At 32.9% G+C, this 8,631-nt stretch overlaps 1 long non-coding RNA gene across 1 annotated transcript; it reads right to left on the bottom strand.

The window, feature by feature from the left end:
* Window positions 1-761: 761 nt before the first annotated feature.
* LOC140697817 (uncharacterized) lies at window positions 762-2,978 on the bottom strand. The gene is made up of 3 exons (XR_012075171.1): window positions 2,922-2,978; window positions 2,733-2,756; window positions 762-862 (listed from the first exon to the last, which is right to left on the bottom strand). It is a non-coding gene; the product is annotated as an uncharacterized lncRNA (long non-coding RNA).
* Between the last annotated feature and the right edge of the window lie 5,653 nt (window positions 2,979-8,631).

Below are 8,631 nucleotides of genomic sequence, written 5' to 3'. Positions count from 1 at the left end.
AAATGAAAAGAACTGTGAATAGCTTTAATGGAAGAGGGTGTTAATATATTGTGTTTGTAATCTTTTCCAAGTTTTCTATGTCTGCATAAACTGATAAACGGCTTAAAACATTCCTCTGGAGTTGACTTTTATTGGGTTTCTTTGCTTACTCATTATATATAATAAATTAGAATATCCTAGCTTATAATTATCATTCATATGAAATGGTAGAAAGTGTTTGACAGTTTTGTCAGGCAATTTAAGATATTTGGATTGAGCTTAGACCCAGAAATTATGAAAAGATTTCTCACTTGTCAAGGAAAACCCTACTTTGCTTCTCAGAAATGAATCTGTTAAGAGTCACAACACTGATATTCCCAAAAAAGGCATGAAAGGATAACTTTACAAGACAAAAAACTTACTTTTTCTGACTCTAAAGTCAAGACATTTACTTACAAGTGAGGTAGCCGAATGAAATTGGTATGGTCCTCTAAAGTGAGTTAAACATCATTCAAACAACATTTTCTACAAAAAATTGCAATAATTAAATTCAAATGTCCATGATGAATATTTAAACAAGCAGAAATTTTAAAAGAAAATAACAAAATTCCAACATTTTAGAGTTAAATGCAAACATGTCAAAGGAGGGCTTCTTGCAAATAAATTAACCAAATTCACCTTCATTATGATGTCATAAATATAACCTGAAATAATGCAAATCTTAATCTGGGTTATGTCACCAGTTTAGTTTTTCCACATACCTAATTTGTAAATGTTCTTCAGCCTCCTGCTTCATGTTTTCTTCAGTATATAAATGTGTGCTTGAAATACTTGTGCTTTCATAGGCTCAAGGTATCTTATTTGGAGATGTGGAGATTTTGCCCTGTGGTTTCATGTAATTTTAGAAAAGCTGAGTCAAACTACTTAATATTTTTAATCTCTATTATTACACACAAAATATCTTCAGTGCTCTAGAAAATACACAACTGTTTTCAAATCTAGAGGATTGAATATGTTTTGGAAATGGCAATTCAGTGCCTAACTTTTGGTTAAATAAAACTGATTTTTAAAAATTTCATTGATATAGTTATTAAATTTGCCATTGACATTTTATGTATTTGCTTTTCAAAAACATAATGAAATCCCAAGTGTCAAAGAAGTGCCAAGTTCTCATCTGTAATAGTTTGGACTTCCCAAGAAATACTGTAATACAATTTTTAATATTATATATCCTGACATTTCTTCCTAGGGTTAAAAAAAATCTGGATATTAAAAATATAGGGCATATATCACTGAACTATTTTAGTTAAGTAATTTGATTTAATTTAGTACTTTGATTAAATCTCTATTGACTATCAATGTCATGGAATCTAATCATATATAGATATACAGAATGATACACAACAAATATATAGAACACAATATATAAAACTATATATGTATATATACATATGTATAACAATATATAGAATAAAAATAAAATAATTACAACAGCAAAAGCTGAAAGTTATGAGAGTAGCTTACCTGTAATCGCTGCCTAACTTAGATGTGGAAAGTAGTATTAAAATGAATGGTTTCTATTAAATATCATACAGCACGGAGAAGCTGTGTACTCACAGAGATGTAAAAAAAGTTACAATTTTACAATCTTAGTGAACTCTAAATTAAGATCAGTCAGCATATTATTAATGGTCATATTTTTAAAACAATAATTCATTATAATGAAGCAAAGGGTACATTGCCCTGTAAGGTCAATCTCTATTTGAATATGATGACCTTACTTGCAAGTATTCAAAGGTGGATGTCCATCAATATTAACCCCAACCCATCTTTTCCAGGCTCCTCTTCTTTAAGTGTGAAAACCAGCCATAGAGCAATTTTTTTTTTTTTCAGATTGAAGTATAGTCAGTTACAATGTGTCAGTTTCTGGTGTACAGCACAATGTCCCAGTCATGCATTTACATACGTATATTCATTTTCATATACTTTTTCATTAAAGGTTATTACAAGATACTGAATACAGTTCCCTGTGTGATACAGAAGAAACTTGTTTTTTTAATCTATTTTTATATATAATGGCTAACATTTGCAAATCTCAAATTCCCAAATTTACAATTACCTGATTGTGAAGCTTACTACGAAACTACAGTAACTCAGAACAGTGTAGAACTGGTGGAAAAACAAAACCTACACATTCAACATGAATTAATTTTTTACAGAGGCACCAAGACAATTTAACAGGGAACAGAAGGTATTTTCAGCAAATAATGTAGAAATCACCAGATCAGTGTACAGAGAAAAGGAACTTCAACATTCATATCAAACACAAAAATTAACCCAACATATTAAAGAAACATAATACAATGTATTCACAACACTGGAGTAAGCAAAAATTTCTAGACAAGAAATTTAAAAAGCACAATCCATAGGAGACAAAAAAATGTTATTTAGGCTTCTTTGAAATGAAAACCTTATGCAACTTTGTAGCATCATTTGGAAGACAAACATTGTTCAACAGCAGTAGTTCTCCGGGAAATTAGTTGTCAAATTAAATTTGACAGTTACCTAAAAGTCTAGTAGTAAAATCATTGGCAAAACCAAATATTGGTGAGAATGTGGAACCACCAGAACTTTTACCCTTTGCCAGAGGGCTGTGAAATGATACAACTATCTTGGAAAATTGTTAGACAGCTTTTCATAAAATTAAGTACACATGTATCTTTTTTATCCAGCTCCATTCCTTAAGTACTTACATAGAAGAGATCGCAGTGAGATTTCTGCAAAGATACAAAATAATATAATGTTATAAATTGCAGAATCATATAGTAGTACACTTTTTAATCATTTTTTTTCTTCTGAACCTGAAAAACCCCATTAGGTCTCTTGACTGAATGCTGTACAACTTCAAGGGTCCACAAATCACTTTTTAAATAAAAAACTACCTTGAGTCCAAAATATTCTTCCTACCTTCACCATTCTCATCCAGTCTGTTCAAAGGATTTTTTTTTTTTTTATGAACAAGATTCACTACCTCTTTCAGGTATTTCTCTGTGGACCTCATTATGACATCAAATGCTTTCAATTATTCAATAAAATGGCTTTCCTATGTGCCAAATTTAAAGGCCAATTTCTATGCCCTCATTTTAAATTGGTCACTTTCCTGTATTAGTCACAGTGGGTCTATATTTCCTCTTGAAAGTTCATTCTCCAGGACTGTGTGAGGCCTCACACTTTGAATGTCTCTGACTATTTCTTTAGCCTCCTCTTATGGAAGTAGTACTTTTTATGGACACCTTAAAGCTGCCTTACATGCTCTTCGAAGACTCACACTGCGGTAGCATGTTGTACTATAGAATTTCTACTTTCCTCTGTTCCTCACTTCCTTATCAGCTCCTTGAGGGAATCAAGTTTGCCTTATTCATCTCTACTTTCCCAAAGCTTGGTCCTTGGTAGATGATCATTAAAAATATTCTTAATCAGTGAATGATGAAGATACATGAAAAATCCAAACAGTAATATACATCAGTACACATGATTTTTAATAGCAGGCAATAGGTGCATGATGAAGAATGATTTGTGATCTGGAAAATTTTTCTTGTAAAAATAACACTTTTTTTTCTGGTTCTTTTTTTTTAAAACTCTCTTCATAGACAATGAAGCTGAGCACTGCATTTCAGTAGGAGTCTGGATTTCAAAGGACCCCCTCAGTGCTTTTTTCTGGTTCTTTAGAGAATACTAGAGAGGGGTCATACCATTTAGAAGGAAGAATATATACAATAATCAAGTTAAAAACAAGTAACTTAGAGATTCAGAACAATCTCTTTTTTAAGTCCCTGTGTGATGGTTAATTTTGTCAACTTAGCCAGGCAACAGAACCCAGATATTTGGCCAAACATGTATGGACATTGTTATGAAGGCATTTTATTTGATAATATTAACATTAAAATCAATAGACTTTGGGTAAAGCAGATCACCCTCCACAGTGTGTGTGGGCCTCATCTATTCAGTTGAAAATCTTGAAAGAATAAACTCTCTGGAAGAATAGGGAATTCTGCCAGCAGACTGCCTTTGAACTTGAGCTGCACCATCTGCTCTTTCCTGCGTCTCCAGTCTGCTGGCCAACCTTTCAGATTTTGAATTTGCCAGCCTCCAAAACTCTATGAGCCAATTACTTAGAATAAATCTCTCTAGATAGATCAGATAGATAGATAGAGAGAAATTAGTCCTGGTTCTCTGGAGAACCCTGACTACAACAGCTTATTTGTAACTTTATATTTAAGCACGACTATTTGAAAGACATTAGTTCCTTATTTAGACATAAAAGTAGATTTATAAATATTTACATGTAGTTTTAGTTATGACATAAAAACTCAGAATATAAATTGATGACTATGAGTAATAAATACTGATATTTTTTAATGTTTTGGATAGTCTATATAAACATAATTCTATAGGAAGGGCAGAAAATGTGACAGAAAAGAACTTAATTCACTGAAAATAATATAAAACATTGGAAAGAAAAAAACATTTTGATTAAGAATAATAAAAAGGCAAAGGAAGTTTGCTTGAAAATCTTTGGTAGATAATAATATTGCAAAATTAATTTATCTATTTATTTGATTAAAGCTAGCCTCTGTGCCAAATATTAATAACATCTTATTACAACAGTAATAATTTAATTACAGTGCATTGTAGGGCTGTAAAACAGCACTTTGTTTTAAATATTCCCCTCTATTTCTTAGGTATTTGGCTAGAGTGATGGGCTGTTTTGAAATTTCAGATTGATTTTCATTCCGTTTCTGGCTTACACAAATTAGAAGAAGTACAGTGTACAGCAATAAGGAATTACGTGCTACAGCCAAAATACCTAATAGTAAATGTACAGAAATTGAGAATTATATGTGGATATATCATGTTTTTAAAACCTAATTAATGATGAAAACAGCTTGATTAGAGAATAGGCAAAGAAAATATTTCAGTATAAAAAAAACTTTAAATGATAAACAAGCAGATATCTTATTTCTGTGTGAAGAGGTTGAGTATATGTAAAAACACTGCTATTTGTTGTTGTTTAGTATTGTTTTCTATCAAAAGCTAACTTGAAAAAGAAAACTGAAAGTAATAGGAAGTATAGTTTTTCCATACTGGTAACTTTTATGTGAAAAAATAGTTTAAATTTACTTATTATAAATTAGTATAATCTCTGATTCAAAAAATAGATTTTATATAAATGGACAAAAACTATTGTTTCTTTAGATGTTACTTTTTTCTTAACTAATCTTGTTTTGGAAAAAAATATTTCCTTGCTTTTTATTGCACCAATGTTGGACAACGTGGAAAAACAGTTTAAAATGAATTAGAATTACTTAAGTAGATAGAAGGAAAAAACCAGGATGACGAGATCTTTATAAGAACAGAGGGTTTTGTGATTTGACTGAGACTTTCTCCCATCTTCACTTTTCCAGCCCTTTATCCAGAGAAAAATAAACAGATGAAAGGAATACTTGAGACATAATAGCTGAAAATGTCCCCAATTGTATTTAAAAAATTAACCTACAAGTCCAAGGATATCAGTGACCTTTTTTATTCAGTGAAGTAGGAAAAATTCAAAGGTATCCCTTGAAAGACACAAATAAGTTGAACGAACGTTAAAGGATAGAAAACAATGTGGTACGAAAACAGTATACGAAAGAGAGCTTGAGTAGCTATAATAGTATTAGATAAGGTAAACCTTAAGCAAAAATTGTTATTAAAGACAAGATTGACATTTTGCGATGATGAAGGTGTAAACCCATCTGAAAGTCATACAGTTATAACTATATGCACCTAACAACAGTCACCCCAAATATGCGAAGCAAGACTGACACAGCGGAAGGGAAAAGTGGGTAAGCTGAAAATAACAGTTTCAGACTTAAGTATTCCACTTTCAAAATGGATCAAGCAGCTAGAGAGAAGACTAATAGAGACATAAGACATGAGCAACTGTATAAATCAACTAGACTTAACAGACTTCTGCAGGATGCTTCACCACTGACCAGTAACAGGAGAATGGGTTTTTTCTCTGACGTACATGAACGATTTCCAAAGGATACCGACTGTATGTTAGTTCACAAAGCAAGTCACTGTATGTTTAAAGTATTGAAATCATACAGATTGTTTCCCTAATCACAATGGGATGAAATTAAAAGTCAATAGGAGAAGGAAACATATGAAAATTAAACAAAATACTCTCCAATAACCACTGATCAAAGAAAAATACAGTAGAAAATGGAGAAAACGTTGAGATGAATGAAAATGTAAAACACAGCATACCAATTTATGGGATGTGGCAAAAGCAGTGCTTAAAGGGAAATTTATATTATAAATATACATTTATATATATATTATCTAACAAACAACTAATAAACAGACTGAGCAAGGTGGTAAGATCCAAAATCAGTTTACAAAATCAGTTACATTTCTATATGTTAGCCATGAACAATCTGAAAATAAAATTAAAAAAAAAAAACAAATCCATTAAAATAGCACTAAAAATAAGAAATGTAAACAATTTGTTAACAAAGGTTTATACACTGAAAGCTACAAAACATTGTATAAAGTTACTAAAGAATCCCCAAATAAATGGAAAAAGCATTCCTAGAAATACTGGTTAGCATGGCATGGCAGTACTTCTCAGAATGAACTACAGACTCAACACAGGTGCCTTATCATGTTATCTGGTAACTCTGGCCTGGAAATGGATGCAAGACTTCTGGGATCCTCACCGTGTAGAAGGTGAAAGATTGTTTGTTCACATAAGGGATTGCTGCCTTATATTAGGCAGAAACATGAAGGTCTTTTGAGATAATTAAATATACAATAAAGAAAAGAGAATGTACACAGAGTAGAAATAGAGCTGGACTGTGCCATTTCTGGAGCTGTATGCCCTAAGGTGTTTTCTTTGTCACTCCTCTGCTCTAGTCTTTATTGTAGAGGGGCTGACTGCCATAGGGATATTTCCCAGGAATATCCGTAGGGATCCACTGTACCTGAGGATACAATAGGGAAATAACCCAGGGATATTTCCTGACCCTTGTCAGTTGACCTTCAGCTGGTGTATATTACTATGGGAAGAGCCAGTGGAAGACCGGAAGGCAGTATGTGTCCCTTTGCATATGAGGCAGCATCTCTGGCAGTGGCTGAATCTTCCACATGCTACCTGCTCTCACCAGACTCTCCAGCCTTTACAGTTTCTTCTTGGGAAATTCAGCCTTGGTTGCCAACAACATTAGCTCTTTCCTGTGGCCTTCTCTCTTGGTGGTGGAGGTAGTTACATGTTGCTTATTTCTGAGCTGCTTTAATGTTCCTTGTCTAGATTATAAACTCTTCCATTACTTGTTAAGAGCAAGATACCTACATTAAAATCCCTTTACTTTAAGCATTAAAAGTGTGTTTCACTTTCCTGATTAGATGCTGCCTATATGGTACCCAATATATCCCATATATTCAGTATAAACATTCTGAACATGCATTATCTTTATTTATAAAATAATGGATATTTTACTAAGATGATACACACATCACAAAATCTACACAAAAACATACGTATTAAGATTGTCTTCTAATAATGAAATTAAGGTAATTACAATTTTCATGGTTTTTCAAAGAAAGACATGCTACAAGGCAGGCAGGTCTTTAAGCACCATTTAAAATAAACAATTTTCTTGTCTCTAAGAGTACTGTCTTCTGGAATCTAAGACTGATCTTCCAAAGCTAGGTTCCTAAGATTCGTCAAGGAAATAATTTAGGATCTGGAACTGGCCCCACATCCCACCAGTGATTTGGTGAGATCACAGTCTCTCCACCCTTTCCTTCATTTCTCTCACCTCCGTGAACCTCAGTAAAGTGCTTAATAACACCCAGTATAACGTGGGCTGGAAAGCACTTCCGCGGAGAGCTGCTGAAACACAGGGTGCAGCGCCCAACAAGTTTCTTCGGGGAAACGTTGGCTCTGTGCTATATACAGGAGGGCATAATAATTTAACAATGTATGCTTGTTAATGACTTAATTAACATGCACTAAAATAGACTAAACTTCATTTGTTTCATTGTTTAAGTATTTGCATTCTAACAATTTGCAAAAATAACTTTGCAAAATATCTTTTTTCCAAATTCTGAAGTCATGCTCTCCATTAAGAACAAGGAAAATGCACTAGTCCTTTGGGATAACATAAAGCTGTTCTTGACTCAAGTCCTTGTTTCCGCAACTCGGGCCCCATAATGATGGAGGACATGACCAATATTTATATTAAGAAAGCTGTCTTTAAAGTCAAGTTCATGTCATAGCCCTTGATAATCAGAGACCATAAATAGATTTGCAAAGTGCCACTGCATCTCTCAGAATAACAAGTAACAACCAGTTCTGCTCACAGCTAAATTTACACAATGATGGTGATGATTCTGTTCACTCCAGCTAGTCTTTAAGATACAAGCTTCACCCTCAGAGCTATGAAAAAAGCAAAATGAGATGGTTTTGCTTAATTTAGTTAACAGTGCCATCTCCTCCCATATTGTTATAATTAGGAAAAAATGGGTACCATAAGTAAAAAATCTTTTTGTCATTTATTCTTGACTTCTCCCTTTAGAACTCCACATTCTTTGTTGTATTGGTCA

The sequence above is a fragment of the Vicugna pacos genome, chromosome 8 (assembly GCF_048564905.1).
Source record: "Vicugna pacos chromosome 8, VicPac4, whole genome shotgun sequence".
In the NCBI taxonomy this organism is placed as follows: Eukaryota; Metazoa; Chordata; class Mammalia; order Artiodactyla; family Camelidae; genus Vicugna; species Vicugna pacos.
This window is presented reverse-complemented; position numbering and strand designations above follow the sequence as displayed.